At 46.7% G+C, this 18,422-nt stretch overlaps 1 protein-coding gene across 1 annotated transcript in view; it reads right to left on the reverse strand.

The window, feature by feature from the left end:
- LOC134848132 (terminal uridylyltransferase 4-like) overlaps positions 1-16,218 on the reverse strand; it is a 438,124-nt gene extending 421,906 nt beyond the window's left edge. Inside the window, exon 1 of the mRNA XM_063865487.1 lies at positions 16,205-16,218. The gene's annotated coding sequence lies outside the window, so the exon portion shown is untranslated. The remainder of the gene's footprint in view (positions 1-16,204) is intronic.
- Between the last annotated feature and the right edge of the window lie 2,204 nt (positions 16,219-18,422).

An 18,422-nucleotide genomic window follows, 5' to 3' on the forward strand; every position in this document is an offset into this window, starting at 1 on the left:
CAAGGTATACCCGATGCAACAATTAATGAGACACAAGGGCAAGAAGTTCACGTGGAACAACGCGGCAGAAGAGTCATTCCAGAGAATAAAGAAAGAGCTGTGTGAGGCACCAGTACTGGGTATGCCGACTGAGAAGGGGATGTACGTGCTAGACACGGATGCGTCAGTAGTCGCTATTTCTGGGATTCTCCATCAAGAACAAGAATGGAATGGGAAGACAGTCTTGAGACCAATAGCATACGGGAGCAAGGTCCTAAGTGACACAGAAATGAAGTACGGAGCACCGAAAGCAGAGATGTTTGCGGTGGTCACCTTTGTCGAAAAATACAGAGCATACTTAGGCAGTGAGCCCTTCAAGCTGCGAGTCGACAACCGAGCACTAAGCTGGCTGAAAACGTACTCAATGGACCAGAGCTATATTGGGAGGTGGATAGTTCGCTTGGATGGATACAACATGATAATTGAGCACAGAACACGAGATAAACATCAAAATGCTGACAGCTTGAGTAAGAAGACGGAGTTCTACGAGAGGCAAGAACAAAGAGAGGCGGACAGACCTGAGATCAAAGACGGCTTCTCCTTCATGGACAAAGAAACGTACGACAGTCTTCCACTCACGAGATGGCTGGACAAATCAGGCAAACCGATTGAAGATCATCCCGAATTGCCGAAAGAGCCTCTTGAAAAGACCATCTTGAAGAAAAGCAGAGGGATTCCGATAGGAATAATGCTCAAGTCCAAGATCGTGAGGGAAACACTTAAGGCAAAAGGTTATGATCTCATCCAGGTAGAGGAGGGAACGGTCCGAATAGATGAAGACTTAATGAGGTTGCTTGAGAAACTATCAGATGACAAGCCCGTGATCCAAGGGAAAGGTCAGGAGGCACCGGAACTAACCATACTTCGGAGAGAAGAAACAGTGAACAATACTGACGTCTCAAAAGGAAGCATCACTGATAACAAGGAAGTTGTGCGATCACTAGTTGAAAAAATCCCCGAAAAAATTCTGGAACAGACAAAAGTCAGGGATAAGAAAGTAACATTCAGAGAAGAAGTTGAACACCTGGGACTAGATCAAGAGTCCGGGGAGTGGTCCAGATTCATGGAAGAAGACGAAACCGGAGAAGGGAAATTGTCCGGGGAGCGTGAAGAATGGGATGAAGACTCGGATGAGAGCAGCGAAGACCAAGACAGTCTATGCATGATACTGGCGGAAGAGAAGATAAGACAGCACGACAGGGAATTACAGACGGATCCATCTTCAGGGACGTACAATCTGGAAATACAAGAGGTACGAGGTGGTGAAGAGCTCGAGAAAATAGCAGTTTCAAGAAAACCACTAAGGGAACTATCGTGCAACTCAAACGTCAGAACGAATCTGGTACCAGAAGACGACATGAAAATCGTGAAAAGGATGATATGTGTGAAGCTGAGCGATGACATCCACAACCCTGGTGAAATGAATGGACAGATCATGGCGCTAAAGGAGCACGTTAAGGCGAGATACAGGCTGTCTGACCTAATAAGGGCCCAGAAGAATGACAAAATGACAAGTAACCTCTCCAAATGGATCCATTCGGGAGTCAAGGAGAAGGGGGAACTTGAGGAAGACAGCTACAAGATCTTGAGCCAGTTCTACAAAGAAAAGAGAGATTTACTTTATCACACAGCTGAAGGGGTGGTAGCGTGCAAGAGAAGAGATGAGGAAAAAATATTACACAAACACAACCTCATCATACTACCACAATTGTACCAAACGGAGGTGCTTTTCAGATCACACGACCAGATGGGCCACCAGGGGATAGATAAAGTACAACAAAGGATACTTCACAGGTTTGATTGGCCGGGAATGAGAAAAGCTTGCGAGAGATGGGTGAATGCCTGCCTAGCATGCCTTCAAGTAAAAGACCCAAGGAAGATGAAGTTTCCCCTCAAGTCTGTCGAGAGTTCGGAATTCAATGAAGTGGTGCAGATAGACCATCAGAAAATCTGCATGACGGAGTCGGGTTATAACCAAATACTAGTTATAATAGATCACTTCACCAAGTTGGCGGAAGCGGTTCCGTGCCAGACAGCCTCGGCAGAGGAGACATGTGATCACCTGATAACGCATTGGATATCGCGGTATGGTTGTCCAATGACTTTCCAGTCGGACAACGGCAAGGCTTTTGTGGGGGACTTGACAAAAGAATTGATGAAGAGATCACACATTGCTCAAGCGCACTCGACGACCTATCATCCACAGACCAATGGGTTGGTAGAGAGACAGAACAGGACACTGGTCAACATGCTCAGGGTGTACTGCTCGAGATACATGACGGACTGGGACAAATACCTGCCACAGGTAGTAGGAGCCTATAATAGTACTCAGCACTCAACGACGGGTATCAGTCCTTTCATGATGTTGACAGGCAGGGAAAGGGCAATGCCTATAACATTCTTCTACCCGGAGTACGAGGGGAAGAGGACGTCACCTCAAGCATACGTGAAGGAAGCGATCAAAAGACAACAAGAGCTAAACGAGCTATGTCGGAGAAACACGGCGCAAGCGCAAATGAGGCAACGCAAGAAATATGACGAAAAGATACTAAGAGCAAAGCCATACGAAGTGGGCCAATACGTGTGGGTCTTCCAAAATGTCATACCGCCCAAGGGAACAAAGAAACTACTCAAGAAATGGAGAGGACCGTTCATGATTACGGAAGTACATCAACAAGGACGGTTCTATCGCTTGAGTACAGGGCGAGCGGCACATTACGAAAATCTGAAGCCTCATGTCCCGTCCCCGGAGGACTGGTGCCTACCAAAAGACATGGAAGGTCTTGAGTACCTGGTGGTGGAACCAGCGTGCGAGGTGAATGAGAAAGGCACTAGAGAGAAAAATGATGGTAATGAGAACTTGAGTTTGGACGACAACGAAAAGATAGAAGTGGAGTCGGATGCAGGTTCATTTGTAGAAGAAGACTGGAACGACCCAGAGCAAAACGAGGTACCGAAGTGGATGGAGCCGGATCGACCAACACCACCGGAAACCAGGACTGGAAATCGTAAACGAACAGGTATGAGGTACAATAGGTACGGGGATGACTTCTTGATCGATAAGATACAGCCAGACAAGTTGGGCGATGAACTACTAAGCGCAGGCGAACTGGAAGCCGAAGAGGAATGGCAGGTCATTGACGATGGTGGACATTATCCGCAGGATGATTACTCGACGCCAGAATTGGAGACGGATCTCGAGCAGAGTGAAATAGAAAGGAGGGAGAACACGAACTTGAGGATTCTAGAGTGGATGCGTGATGTCAAAGACGAGAGCCGCGAAGGACAAAGCATTCAGCAAATCGATGTATCAGCAGCAAATTACATGAAGACAGAGGACCCTCTTTTCGGATGGACAGCAACAGACAGGCCACTGGACATCTCCAAGGACAATTCAGACCCGACTACATCGACGGGGACGTCGATAAATATTTTTGTCCGGGGAGTGGGGGTAGGACTTACCCACACCGAAAATTTGATGATAAAGAAGCTCAAGGAAGTGAGGGAAACAAGCGGATTGGAACTGGAGGAAGAAGAACCAGAGCCTACCATAGGAAGGAATTTCAAAACGAAACTCGAAATACCCAATGAATACTCAGAGAACATCATGATAACGGATAGCGACTTCATCCTGTCAAACAGGACCGGCGCGATCTGCATCACGGCGGACATGAGTTTCAAATCAAGATTGGAGGCTGACTTCAAAAGAGAGTACCAGAACGTAGAGTTTCTGTTCAGACAGAGGCCAGGACTGGGAGGCATAGCAGCGCTTCCACCGTCAGTGGCACAAGTCCCGGGCAAATACCTCTGCTTCCTAGTAACGAGAGTCAACGACAGAAACACAATTGATCCCGAACACGTGATATTGGCACTGACAAGACTACGTGACTTCATGATTGAAAGAGGAATAGTGGAGGTCTCGATGCCGGTGTACGACCCAAACAGGGGCAAACTGAGCTCGAGGGAATTGTACGCTATCCTACATGTGGTCTTTGCAGAAACAGAGATAATGGTGCATCTTCACAAGAAGTACTACTTGAGCATCGCCTGAGTCGGGTACATGGAGGTATCAGGTCGGGTGTGAGGGAGGAGTCTTGAGTTAGGTACTGGGGTGCGGCGCAGGTAAAGGGATCTTAAGATGTGATTGGCATGACAATTGAATTTTAAAAGAAAGAATTGATGGTGCTAAAACATAAAATGAATCTGCATGTTCTTAAGGGAAAATCCAATCGAATTGCTTTAAGTGATATGAGAATGATAAGATTTTAACCATATGGGTAGAAGGGGGGTCTCTAGGTTAGGGACGTGATATGCTAAGTTTTAATGAGCTTTCTGTTTTCAGATCAAGTTTGAAAAACAAAGTTGAAAATCCAACTACACTCAAGCGAGTAACAGAAAGAGAGAATCTTGATTGAACACGCGATAATCCGAATCTACAGCAAGTACTTGCAGGAGAACATTTCTAGGTAATTCTTGAGTTGGTAAGGTAATTCTTGAGCTGGTAAGGTAATTCTTGAGCTGGTTAACATCTACCTACATACATCCCGAAGTTACAAAGAATGGCAGACCGATTCTGGAACTCCGTGCCCGCGGTCCTGAGGAAGCCCACTCTTGATGAGCTGTACAGGCGCCTGAGGGACTTGGACTATACCCAAATAGACGAGAGAATGGCGGTGATGCTGAATGCCATCCTCCAGTTGGAGGACCAGGGTGAGTGCAGGGAGTCTGCAACGGAGGCTGTCTTGATGATCGGCTACACCACCGAGGGAATATCGAACCAAGAACAGACCAGATGGTTGTCTTGGAATGTGGATGGAGGAGTAAGGGGTTTTGACTTGGCAAGGAATCCTGGCCTGAATAACAACACCGAATATGGCGCAGGGGAATTCCCATTACCGACTAGGCCAACAGTAAGGTCCACCAGCCAGAGCTCGAGTAGGGTGCCATCGATGTCACGAATGCAACAGACGAACGACCGAGGCATATCCGGATCTAGGTGTTCTAAAGAAAGAGCTCGAGAAGACGCAGAAGGAAAGGAATAAGGCAAACCTCGATCGGGATCAGGCAAATCTGGATCGGGAGAAGGTTCAGCTGGAAAGGGACCAGGCGGTCAATGAGCGAGACCAGGCTCTGAGGTTGCTTGAGATACAAAAAGCTGAGCATCAACAGGAGTTAAGGGTGCGGGAGAACGTCGCGAATCGTGATCAATTGAAGTCGGAGTTGGAAAGGATAGAACAGCGACAACGCGAGCTTGACGCACAGAAGGGAGCCAGGTCAAACGAACGAGTGGTGACCAGCTCGAGGCCAGAGTCGCGCATGGAGGTGGATGAAGCTCCCAGGGCTAGAGGACGGTTCAACCTTGACCGCGAGGCCAGAGAACACATGAGTGAAGGGTTGGAGGTCTGGATACCGAATGACGTGACGCCTTCCCTGCGCAACCTAGAGACACAACCTGTACGTCCCCTGATGGATGTGGTGTTACCAGGATATACCCCAACCTCGACCTCGAGTGGCAGTCAGGTGAGCGGCTCCTCATCGCGCCTGAAGGAGCTAGGCGAGAAATTGCAGCAGCAGAGTCGTGAAAGATCGACAAGGCCAGAGCTTCCCCCAACTTGGAGGGAACAGCCGGTCAGGAATGTCGTGATCGCAAGCTATAAGAAGAATACAGAAGGGAACTACCACAGGCACAATCGGCTGGACTGGAGTGCGGAACAGGGAGCCAGGAGGGACTGCTTCCATGACGCAGCCTGGGTGGAGTATCTAGCGCCACCTCGTGTGCCAGAGGGTGCAGTTCACCTAATTATAGGGGATAGCCTGGTGCGGGTGTTGACCCAGATACGGTCACATTGGCAGACAGGAGTCTTGAGTTTCGCTGGAGCTGCCACGCCACAGATGTTGGCAACCCTGGATATGCTAGGGATGACCAAAGTTTACACAGTGACCCTGATGGTTGGGACCAACGACGTGTCAAGGGGAGAAGCGAGGAAGGTAACGAGGTTGTGCGACAAGATGAGCTGCCTTCTTGAGGAACTGAGGATCCAGATGGACCCCATCCTGCTGACGGTATGCACGGTCCCCTACAACATGATGTTTGATCAGCACGCCCTAGAGATGAACCAGAAGGTGCGGAGCCTGAACAAGGTGATCCGAGACATACACCGAAAGAGTGTGCTTCCTCTCAGGCTGTTGGACATAGCAGAACGTATGGAGAAAAAGGGATTCCCTGAAGACACCTCAAAAGATGGAATCCATTTCGATAGGCCAAGGGGAGCGGAGTGGCTGAACGATGTCTTCCAGGAACACATAAACACGCTAGAGGCGGACCTGCTGGAGACAGCCCAATTCACTTTAGGACCACCTCCCAACCCACCATTCCTTGCCTCGAGGGCCTTGGCTGGTCGCTTGGGACCGAGAGTTGACACTAGAGACAGTTCAAGGAGCAGCCAGACCAGATTGCAGAGTGCCACGCCAATGGAGTCTGAGGAGGTGACGTCATCAACACCTCCAAGCTCGGCGATATCCTCAGTGGTAGTGGCAGAGAGCAAACGGGAAAATAAGTCTATGGAGACCGCTCGCTTGAGATATCCCGAGAAGGTGAAAGAACTGGATCTAGAGAGTTTGGAATGCAGGCAAGAATTGGCGGAAACCCTGGGGATCGAACGAGTATCACACGAGGACTTGAATAGGCATCATTGCGTGGACTGGTTGAAAGCTCATGAGGCGCACTTCTCGAGAGCGAAGTTGATGGAGACCACAGACCTGACGGGAATTCCCACAAAAACGATCATGGGACTCATTAATTACAGACCTCTCAAGCTGCTGGGGAGTCCGGGACTTATAGCAGAACCTCCCAAGCACCGAACTAGCATCGCCAGAATCAGGTTGGCAACCCCGGCACAGTTGAAGGTGGTAGACAAGCTACTCAATCCGGGAGGAACGGGATTGCCAGATGCCGCTTACGAAGGCTCGAAATTGGCGGAAGATCCCAGGTACGGGAAGCCCTGTGGGAGTACCCAGCTGGCCAAAACCCTGGCAGTATATGATAGAGCAGACCCAGCTGCTGCGAGAGTAGTCATTGTGGCGGGATCAGACTTCGAAGGAACGTCTCCCAAGTTGTTCTGGCCGGAGACTTTGATATACTCTTTGCCAGGAGCTGAATTGAATCAGATGTTAACTCTGGTAGTGGCAATAAAGTCGGAGATGCCCTGTGAACCTGAACTGCTATTGTTTGCAGGGATGAATGATCACCTGCACGCGATGGGACTTCTTGAGCCACTAAAGGGCGATGAAATTCCGACATCGAGGAAGATATGGGAAGCCATTCAAGCGTTGTTTGCGGCGATGAATGAAGTGCAAGAGAATGTTGTCTCGAGATTCGGGTCCAAGACGAAGGTGGTGTTTACCACATCCCCTGGATACGCGAATATGCCACCCGCCCTACAGTTCGTGTACGCGGTCTTGATCCTGATAGCAGAAGGGAGTGAATGGCGGATTCTAATGGCAGCCCCCAATCGGGAGTTGGAGCCATCGAGCCTGAGACTTCGCAAGTCAGAATTGGCGGCGGCATGGGCGGATATATCTCATGCACTGAGGGGCTTTTATGGACTAGCCGACATCCTGATCGTATTAGACGAGGTGCTCTTGCTAGAGATATCGAACTTTGCCAGGCAGCTCAAGTTCAGCCCAGTCATCGGGGACGATCACCCGGCGATAAGCAAATTAACGGCCAGCCTGTGGTTTCGGAGTATGGATGTAAAGATCACGAACTCCACCAGCAAGTCTAGAGGTCCCAGTAACGAGAGAAGAAATGTGGCCGAGACGGAAAAGCAATTAGGATCGTTGAAATATCGTTTGACTCAAGAGAATGGCTGGTGGCCATTTTTGACACCAAGGTTGGAGAACGCCACGAATAAGACAAGGGAGGAAGCACCACTCCTCGTGAAGCAAGTCTGGAGTTTCCTAGAGAAGCAACTGGAGCTGGCCGAGGTAAGAGACATGACGGTGGCTAGATTTGTCTCGGCCGCCAATGAAGTGACAATCGCAGGGTTCTGGAGAGAGCACGCCAAAGGCGAATTGAAGACTCGGATGGATTACGAGATTCTCAAGTTCTTGAGTCCTTGCTGGGAGAAGGAATTCTTGGCAGGAGTATTCGGTACCACGGCGACTATCTTTGGAGCCTTCGTGCAGGAGATACTGGGCATGCCCATCAGCCTGCTCTTGGCCCTGTATTTGGTCTATCCCAGATACTTGTTCAACATGGTCCAGCATACATGTTTAGTCGGGGAGTGGAGACACTTCGAGTTGATGGGTACCTGGCACTAGTGCTCTTGACCCATGGGGAATTGGTGTCGTTTCATCGGTTAATGGAATATGGAGAACCTCTGTCTATGGGGAGAGTCCACACGAGCATTGAAACCAGCTCCTACAAGTGTGCCGCAGGGTTGAAGACACTGCTGGTGCAATACCTCATGATGCAGAATCGATACATGACGGGTGAAGATGAGAACCCAACCTCGAGAGAAGAATGGGAGAAGGCGAACAGAGGGATGCCTCTGTTGACGGACCTGTGCCTGGCAATGAGGTCGGACCCAATGGGGATAATCCGAGGTCTAGAGGAGGTGGTGACCTGCATCTATGGTCCAGCAGTGACGTACGCGTTTCCAGATCCCCTGGTGATAACGTATCGTCACTCGGTGACGCACTTGAGTCTCATCAGCGTACTGGATGGTACAGCGCTGAATTGGTGTCAGCAGGAGGTGCTCAGGGCGCGTATGAGCAACACGGTACTCTTCGGAAAAGTGAAAGATGCCGAGATGATGGTGTGCAACTTAAAGGGGACAAATGCAATATAGAATGGGAGGCAAGCGAGAGGGCCCCATTGAAATGTATCCAAAGTTTTGGAACCTAAACCCATTGACGGCCGACGGACGAGAAGTCTTGAGAATCCCCGCCTGGAAGGAGTGCTTTGCACTAGTCAAGAGGGAGCTGGAGGCCATAATGGAGAAAGAAATCCTACCAGCCACCATGCCTGAGTTCCCGACAGTCAGGAGGATGACCTTGGGAATGAATAGTCCCTTGGTGGTTCCCTCCATAATGGCGAAGATGATGACGGAGGAAACGCAGAGGCATTTCACGGATGGCTGGGATCCCCTGTTCATCGGCTACACGGCGGCAGTCTACTTCCACATCAGCGAGATGAAGGTAAATTCGTGGACGACGCAAGCGAAAAAGAGTAGAGGTTCGCAGCCCCCTGGATATGAAGTGCGGAAAGTCTTGAGGACTCTTGAGAAGGAAGGACTTGAGAATATGCTACCCATATGGGATGATGGCAGGATGATCTTGATGGAGGGGCACGTCGCATTGGTGGACGAAATGAAATTTGCCACGAGAAAATACAAGGCACCCTATGGCTTGGAACAAGTAGAAGTGACACAGGAGGGAACAGAACTAGATGCAGCAGGTCAACTGCATGTAGCCCTGACGGAATATAAAAAGCTGGATCCTACGACACCGTCACCACTGTCTGTAGACACGCCTGGAGACAAGAGGAGTGGACCTGTTGAGGATCGATTCAAAAGAATTCTCGAGAGAAGAAGAAATGAATCAGAGGAAGAGAGTATGGATGAAACTCTCAGTGAAGCTGGAGAAGACATGGAGGTGGGGAATACGCCTGAACCAGGGCCATCAGGGGAGGAACTCACCACTCAAGAGCTGTTGAAAGACTTGAGCGAAGAGAATTGGGCAGATACTGCCACCCCACCTCTGAACCTGTCCCCGCGGAAGAACCTAGAGTTGCCATTGGCAGGTGAGACCTTCAATATGGGGATGTTACTCTTGAGCTCGGAGGAAAGGGAGAAGAACACGTTCGAAGGGAACAGGGACATATTCTTGGGATCTCTCGAGGATGACGCTTGGCAGGAATTCCTGGGGGAATTCAATCGAGAAGTGGGCAGCGAGACGACGCTGGACAAGTTCAAGAAGGAACTGTGGGACGCAGTAGTGAGATTCGGGGAACCGCTCCTGATAGGAACGGGCCTGGATGAGAAAGCAAGAAAAGAGCTGCTGAACAAGCTAGTGGAGCTGAGGAACGCACGATCGAAGACTAGAAAAGAGAAATGTGAGGACAGCTCTACTCTGAAACAAAAAACTGTGGATAAAATGGTTGATGATATAAAAAGGGATAAGGTTGGGACTAGTAATATGATTAAAAGTACTAATATCCTTAAGGCTCGAGCAGGGGGGAGGCAAGAGTTGGAAGGAGTGGATGGAGAGGTCGAATCAATGATGATAGCCACAACACCCTCGAGCAGAGATGTGAAGACTCGCAAGAGGAAGAGAGAAGTGGAAGGATGGGGTAGTCCTTCAGTGGATGCTGTTTCGGAAGGAAACTTGAGAGAGACGGCGCCCATCGTTTTGGCCCGATGCAAGACGGCGGCATACAAGAACAGCTCGGAGCTCAGGAAACCACTTGAAGTAGAAAAGGAAATAGAGGTTTCCACCAGTTCGACGTCAGAAGAAGACTTCAAGCCTCAGAAGGTAAACGTGAAGAGAGGTTCAACGAACGGACAGGTAGGGGAAGTGGAGATCGGCAAAGAATGGATCTCGAAGGCACATCAGGACATGGGCAAACAAGTGACGAGTGATCCATTGGAGAGGAACAAGACGAGGAACACTTCCCGGACGTGGTGGGTGGCCCTCGAAACATTGAAGGAAATGGAGGACTGCTTGAAGAAGTTGGACAGTGGAATAGCTCGCAGGCGACGCAATTGGGCCACCCAGCAAAAAGCCGAGGTTAATAAGATAGAGATGGCGAGTCATCTGAAGAGGTCCTGGCAGAGTTTGTTGAAGGATCATTTTGAAGAGGCGATGAGAACATCCTCATCAGCACCGCCACTAATGGCGAATCCCTTCGTTAGAACTGCGGGACAATTAATGTTCACCTGGAGTCTGGTGGGAATAGAGTTGGAGACATTGACCTCGTATGACAGGCTGAAGTTGGGAAGCAAGAAGCTAGAGGTGTATCAGGCACTGATGCAACACGTGGCCAGGGACAATTCAGGCTTGAGCCTGGCTAGAAGAAAAGATGCCACATGTTTCTTGAGATGGACAATGTCAATGATGTCTGATAGCACCATCCTGGCATGCCACCAGAGAGCAAGTGGAAGTAAAACCATGGAGAGAAGAGTCTCAACGATCATCTTGAACGTATATCAGAGTACAGGAATAGAGAAAGAAGATGGTTCCAGACTATCCTTAGAGAACCATCGAAAGCTGGACGAGGTACGGAGGTTCTCTAATAAGAAGTTCGAGGAAGAACATGATGTTCACCGTAACCTGGCCTCGTCAGAACAGTACTCGAGACTCAGTGAGAAGGGGGAATACCAATATGTGTCTGGAGTGATGGGAATAGCCTACAATCCCTTCTTAGACTCGGAAGCTGGAGGAGCCCACAGAAACCATGAGGTAGCGGAGCTACTGAAGTTTTGGACAGAAAGAATAATGGAAATAGACGCGGTGGAAAAAGAGGGGCCGAGCCTGGGCCTGATTCTTGAGAAAACACCAGAGGTGATAAGCATACCGCGCTCAAACAAGAGAGTTGAAGTGAACATGGGCGGTGGAAATGGCTTGTTAACCACGAACTTGGGAGTGATATGGAAGCTACTAAGACCCTCCTGGTGTCCACATCCCCATGCAAGTCTAATCGAGGAAACCACAGAGCGAGTGAGGTTAGCACCAACGGAAGATGAAGATCTGGCGAAGTTGAGTGTGCTACATAAGCTAATCACGCCCCAGATGCAAGAGCCAAGCGAAAGGACGAGCGACCCCGGGTCAGCAAAGAAATTGGAGCCGGGTAGCTGTCTGGATTCGACGTGTGGGAACGGAGAGCACATCTGCGATGGACGGTCATGCGTCAGAATACTGTCGTTTCAAAAAGAAGACCTGGTCACTTGGTTCGAAGACATCACAGAAAGGGAGAAAAGTGAAGTGCAAATAATAGCGGAATGTTACGCGAGAACCACGGTGAATATAGCGACAGCTCTCGGATTCTTCTCGAGAATGTGTGGTCTGCAGGCACTGGAGAGACTGGAGTCTGAACATCATTTAGTGACGGCGTTGAGCGTAGAATCATGGCCCGGGGTGTTGCAGGTGACTCAAAAACACATCCGGAGCTGGAAGGTTGGTCTTGAGGCGGAAATGGGATTTCCCATGAGCGAAGCTTATGGCTTGCCATTGAACGCGAAATCGCTGATAGGGTCAATGATGGCCAACTTGTGCGGAAGTCACTACCCGCTACACATGGCGATGGTGGAAGTGTCCAGCCAGAGAATACTGGTGGACAAGGCCTTCTCAGTGCCCAAGTGCGTGAGGTTGGCTCGGATGTCGCATCACTCGCACAAGTTGTTGAGAAAAATCAAAGGGACAGTACCAAAAGAATTGAGAGATGACTTAAGCGAAATCTGGGGAGAAGATCTTCTGAAGTTGGAAAGAGAAAACACGAGCGATCACGAGAGACAAAACGTGATCGGGAAACCTGTGGGAAGTACTCCGAACCTGGAAGACAACGACACGATGCACGAGAAAATGATGGAGCTTGAGCCTCTCTTGGAAGCCTCAGGGGAGCGTAATCTCAGGAGCATTGAGATCTCTCATGGGGAATGCCCATGCCACTGTTTGGCACAAACGGTGTGGTATCCAGATCACAAGAACCTTTGCCTGGTGTGGGATGTGGAAGAGATTCGGTCGATCGGACTACCGGATCACCGGCAGAAGGTGACGCTCTTAGTAGTGAGTACGATGTTAGCTCTGAGATGGATAGAAGAGAATATAACGAAGTATCGGGAGGCGACGACGCCAACGGCTGAGTCAATATACGCGATAGACTACAGCAGGAGACTCGAGTTGTTTGAGACTGCGTGCAAAGTATTCGCCATACCGACGGAAGTCAGGCACGTATGGAGTCGCTTGAGGTACTTTCCATGGTTTCGGGCGACACTGACGTCTTGGTTGTACATGACAACGAAAGATCACATGAGAAAACATCAAAAAGAGTATCGACAGTTCCAGGCCGAGATTGGGCCGGTAGCTTTCAAGAGACCCCTGCTAACCCATCGTAATGCGATCACGACAGGATGGAAAAGAGTGGGTAAGATGTCTAGAGACAATACCAAAGCGAGGGAGTCGATACTAGAGGAAGACCTGGCGAAGAACGTGAGCTTGAGCCTGCACAACTCCTTTTGCTTGAACCGAGAAGCTAGGGTGAAGGCACTACCCAACCAAGCAAAGAGATTGCAGGAGCAGAGAGAATGGATGCGATCCTATGAACAGCTGAAGGCTTGGGAGGAGATTGTGATTAGTTCCGATGATGAAGAGGAACTGTTGAGACAGTTTGCCGCATCTAGCACTTCAGGATGCAGTACCTCCAAGGCGAAGAGCACGAGATGAATGGGCAAATCGGATGGATCTTGAGTCTTGAGAGGGAAGGGGGGCTTGAGCGTGGATCCGAGTGAAACTTGGATTCACGAAAAAGAAATTTTAACAAAGCAAATATTGTTACTAATATACTATATTTATTACATAAATCAAAATGCTGCATGACAATTTCCTGATTGAATAGGACAAAAGAGATTTTAAAATGATTGGCTTGAAAAGCGAAAATTCAAGGGTGCAGGTGTATGCAGATTTTGGTTGCTGTTTAGCAATAGTGTGAAAATTTTAAATGGCTGTGAATTTTGGGGTGTAGATAAGCTTAAATCTACTGCAAACTTCTGTAAATGACCACTGGCACTGTATCTTGAGCAACACTCGGTTTTTCTGGGACTCACTGGCAGAAGACAGCGCGCGATGAGGACATCGATCTCGAGTCCGGGGAGTATGTGCCAGTCGGTCATATTTGGAAGTTTGACCTTGAGAGAAGCAAAAAACACTTGATTTTGGAGTGAAATTTAATTTTTCAAAATTTCGAATGGAACCTGTCATGCACGATTTTCTCGCGAGAACTGAAAATCAGAAAAAGAGATCAGAACAATTTCAGAACAATTGAGTCGAAAACGCGGGAAAGTCGCAAGAAAAAGCAGTAGGAAATTGCTATTCGCAATTTCCATCACTATAATAATCGAGAGTAGAGCTGTCCCATCTGTGACAGAGACGAGAGCATTCCCTCGAATTGGATTATAACGACTGGAGTATTATTCGGAACTGGACTAGAGTGAACCTTCGGTGGAAAGGTGGACAGCTTGAGTGTCCTAATGGTTCACAAGAAAACTATTGTCTAGAGTATAAACTCGTTCTCATTGTTAAAACTATAAAACATTAGACTCATTTAGTTACGTTATTTAATTCTTGAGTTAGTTACCGACTGGATTATTTCCCACTTCTTGAGCGTGCTACTATGTGAGTACAAATTTAAATTCCTAGAGTGTGTTTTATAATTGTTATGTTGAGGTAAGGCGAGTTTTAGGTTGATCCATCTGAAATGGATCAAAGTTACACTGTCTAATAAAAAGTAACTTAACGGATTGTTCCAACCCGGTTTTTAACGGCGTTCATGTATTTTGGGTATCTAGAGACCTAAGTATGGGGACGTTTCTAATTCTAGAGTGGGGGGATATTTTAGTAGTAGCCTTTAAGCTGTAACGGGTCGTAGTCTCATGTCACAAGCGAACCGAACTGGCTCCGACCGTTCTTGAGGTAGAAAAACACAAGAGATAGTGTCCCTGACCCTTGAGCCAGTGGTTATAGGGCCTATTTTTCTTAAGCCTCATGTGTGACTGCAGTAGACGAATGTTACAGTACGTTTCCGAAAAAATTTTGTCGCTCGGAGAGGGCCTTGCTTCCAGCGCATTTAGACGCAATACGTCTCAGCGTGTTGCCTATGGCAATCGGTCTCAACCCTCCGTCTATCTTTATGAGGGCGATAAGCTTTGTGCCAAAAAAAAGGTCTTAGTGGTTCGGGTATTTTGCCATCTCCAATGAGGTTTATCAGCTTAGTAAGCGATTTCAGAAAATTAAGTCCTGCACTGCCATTCGACTTACTAACAAGATCTTTAAAATTTGAGGAACGATTTTATCAGGACCTGCTGCTGATCCGTTTGGAAAGGACATTATCGCTTTGTATAGGTCGAAATCGGTTACGAAAAACTACCCAACTTTTCTGGATTTGGAGCTGCAAATTCGGCTCGCTGCGGGTGCTTAGACAACAATTTTTGATAGTTATCAGTTGAAAAAGGAGCTATTTTGTCATCCGAAGCAGCAAGCCTTATTCCTCCCTTTACATTTCCTTCATCGAGCTTACTACTTATTAGCTTTATTCTCTGCTCGAGGTCACTCAGAGGCGGGCTTGAAACTTGGGGATGGGGTTTTGGAAGTGACACGTCATTTGCTCGAATTTTTTTATTAATCAAAGAACTCATGCTTGTGGTCTGTTTGCGTCAACTTCTTTTGGGTTGCTCCAAAAAAAAACAAGAAAGACGTTAAAAAAATTAGCCATTTTGTAACATCTTCTACATTGTAGACGATGTCATTTATTTTGTCCGACAGACTTTCCGCCAAGGGAACACGCGAGTCTTTTGGTACTCTCTTGAGTACTCGGACATTTGAGATGGCTGTATTAACATAACTGTCTAGCACTAAATCATTACCTATTGTTGCTTTGTTAACAGATTTTACATCAACGCATAAAGGACACTGAAACCATTGGGTTTTCTTAGAGTCGCTAAGAGAAATATTTACACAACTGATATGATACCAACTAGAACAACAATCACATCTAATCCAATTTATCAGTCCTGAAGGTTTTAAGCAATCTTTGCTTGTACACTCTTTGTTGTTTTTCCTCATCTTGACGCAGCATAAAGGTAAAAAAAAAAGGATTTTGACTGGACTTTAGGGGACTGAACTAACCCATGATAAGCGTTTAGTGCAAATTTTACAAATCAGCAAATAAAAAAAAAGACAACCAAATCAATTTAAAATTTAAAAGCGAATTATAAAAATCAAAAACAAGGAACAATCTCACCCGAGCTCAGTAGGTCCAGCGGCGCACCACCAGACTCCTCAAGCCAGTTCCAGTTTCCCACCTCCCCACAGAAAGCCACTTGACAGACCTGTCTCTAAAATCACTCAGAGGGCGCTCCACATACAGGCACAAACATCAAACATAACAAATCTATTTAATAAGTTTATCACAACAATTAGGCTAAAACAGGCTACTACAAATAATCTAAACAACAATCTCTCAACGTTTCAATTTTTGATTTGAATCACCATTTTCTTCCAGGTCTCAAGTTGCCAGTTTTCACCATTTGTAATAAATTTGTCCAACGGTGGAAATTAAAAGATACAACAGAGCTTAAGAAAAATATCACACTGAACACTGAAACTTACTCGTTTTAAGTGTTTCACATCGCATGATCAGTTTTTGCTACTGTAACATTCGCCCGGAAGATACATATCGACGGAAAACAAAGCTAGATTCTAAGACGACTGGCCAACGTCTAAACAGAGCTCTACATGCTTTTCGCCGTCTCTACAAGCCAGTTCTTTTGGTGGTCTTTCTAACATCGGGTCGACAAAAACGTTACTGCTTTCGGCTTCGGTCAAAACACTCAAATTTACTAGATTACATGCAGAAATAGTGAGCTCATGGCTGGGTCTCAGTATCCCCAGACCACGAGGTCACTCTTAAAAACAGGGCTACTACTATTTATTGAATTATTATTGTTTTTGCTCAGCAGATAAAAATCATCATCTCCATCGAAGATGGATCAACCCTTTCCCCCAACTCCTAGCTTCTCATCTTAGCAGAATGAATTCAGATGTTAATTAAATTCAATTCAGGACATAATAGGGAAGCTAAAAGTTTATATAAGATGATAAAAGTTCCAGTCCCGAGACCCCTCCGGATTCTTGAATCCGGGGAAATAAGACCCTTATCTTCTTTCCGGAAGGCTGTCTTCCACCCTTCACAGTTGTTCGCAACGGCCTTGCAACTATTGTAGCGACACAATAGTTGCAACTCGGAACGGTCTCTGCTACTTCTGCAATTTGTTGTTGTTTTCCAATCACAATTCTCGTCGTTATCGCTATCGCAACTAATGTTGTTGTGTTTTATTTCGGTTTTCTGCCAAAATGGTCGTTTCTGACGTTTCTCAGAAATATGACGTCACACTTCGAAAACTTAAAAATTTGAAACACCAGAATATTCTAGCCTTTACCGTTTGACTAATCGTCCCAATAACGTTGTTAATCTCTTAAAACCGTCAATTCGGAAGGTTCTCTGCTAAAAACTTGAAATTGCTGCGTCTGCATTTTTGTCCATTCTGGTCGAATGTCACATACTCCCCGGACAGTCCGGTCAATGTTCTCATTGAATCTCGCAATGTTCGTAAAATTGGTACAGTGTCATCGAACAGAATTTACAAAATACACGAATTTACTTTTATCCGCGTCATATCGACTCACTGCAGAATAAAAATGGCATCATACTACATCACTATAGCCTTCAAATTTTTTCATTAATCTGCACATTGAGGATATGACCTAAGATAAAAACATCTTTTCTGACTTCCAATGTCAATGCCCTGATTAAAAATTTTTTCTCCTAGATTTTTTAAGATGTTGGTTTGCAGGACACTCCTGCCAACCAACAAGCTAAAATTATCCTACTATGCTTCTTCCCTTCGGAAATCTTGCTTGTTATTGTCCTGAATAATAAAACTAAGAAACTCTGTGGTTAGAAAGAACAAGGAGACAATCTCCCTCTTCGAGAGATTACCCAAGCCTTTCATATCACCACAAAGTGATTAGTTCTCCTAGTTGATTAAAAACAGTGATGCAGGCTGGAATATTTAAATATACTCTCTACTCAAGCCTTTCTAAATAGATAGTAAGTAAGTGTCTCTAAAGCCATTAACTAAAATCAAAATGCAAATTTATAAAGGCAACAAATTCTTTAATGTTCAAAGATCAACTAAAGGTTTCAGTTTTCAATTACAACTTGGTTGCTTAGTTTCTCACTTGAGTTTTTTCACACACATAAAACAATTGTGATTTTTAAATTCTTCTTCTTCGTTACTCCTTTGTTTTCTTCCTTTTTCGTCGTTTAGGAGTTCTAAAACTTCTAAATTCTTCTAATTTTTTTCTTTTTGCCTCTTGTTCTTTCGACCGTTTGTCAATGTTCCATCTCTTCCTCCTGTGACACTGACTCTGCACTTTCAGTTTCTGTGTCTTGCAACACTTCGTTAGCTATTCTGACGCTGTTGGAAGCAGTCCTCCAACACTTCTGCTCTTCTACCCTCTGTTTGCAACAAGGTAGGGGATCCACGTTAGATTCTCTGTTTCGGCAGAAGCTGTTGTGGAGACACAACGTCACGTTTCTCTCCAAA

The sequence above is a fragment of the Symsagittifera roscoffensis genome, chromosome 6 (genome assembly GCF_963678635.1).
Source record: "Symsagittifera roscoffensis chromosome 6, txSymRosc1.1, whole genome shotgun sequence".
Lineage (NCBI taxonomy): Eukaryota > Metazoa > Xenacoelomorpha > Acoela > Convolutidae > Symsagittifera > Symsagittifera roscoffensis.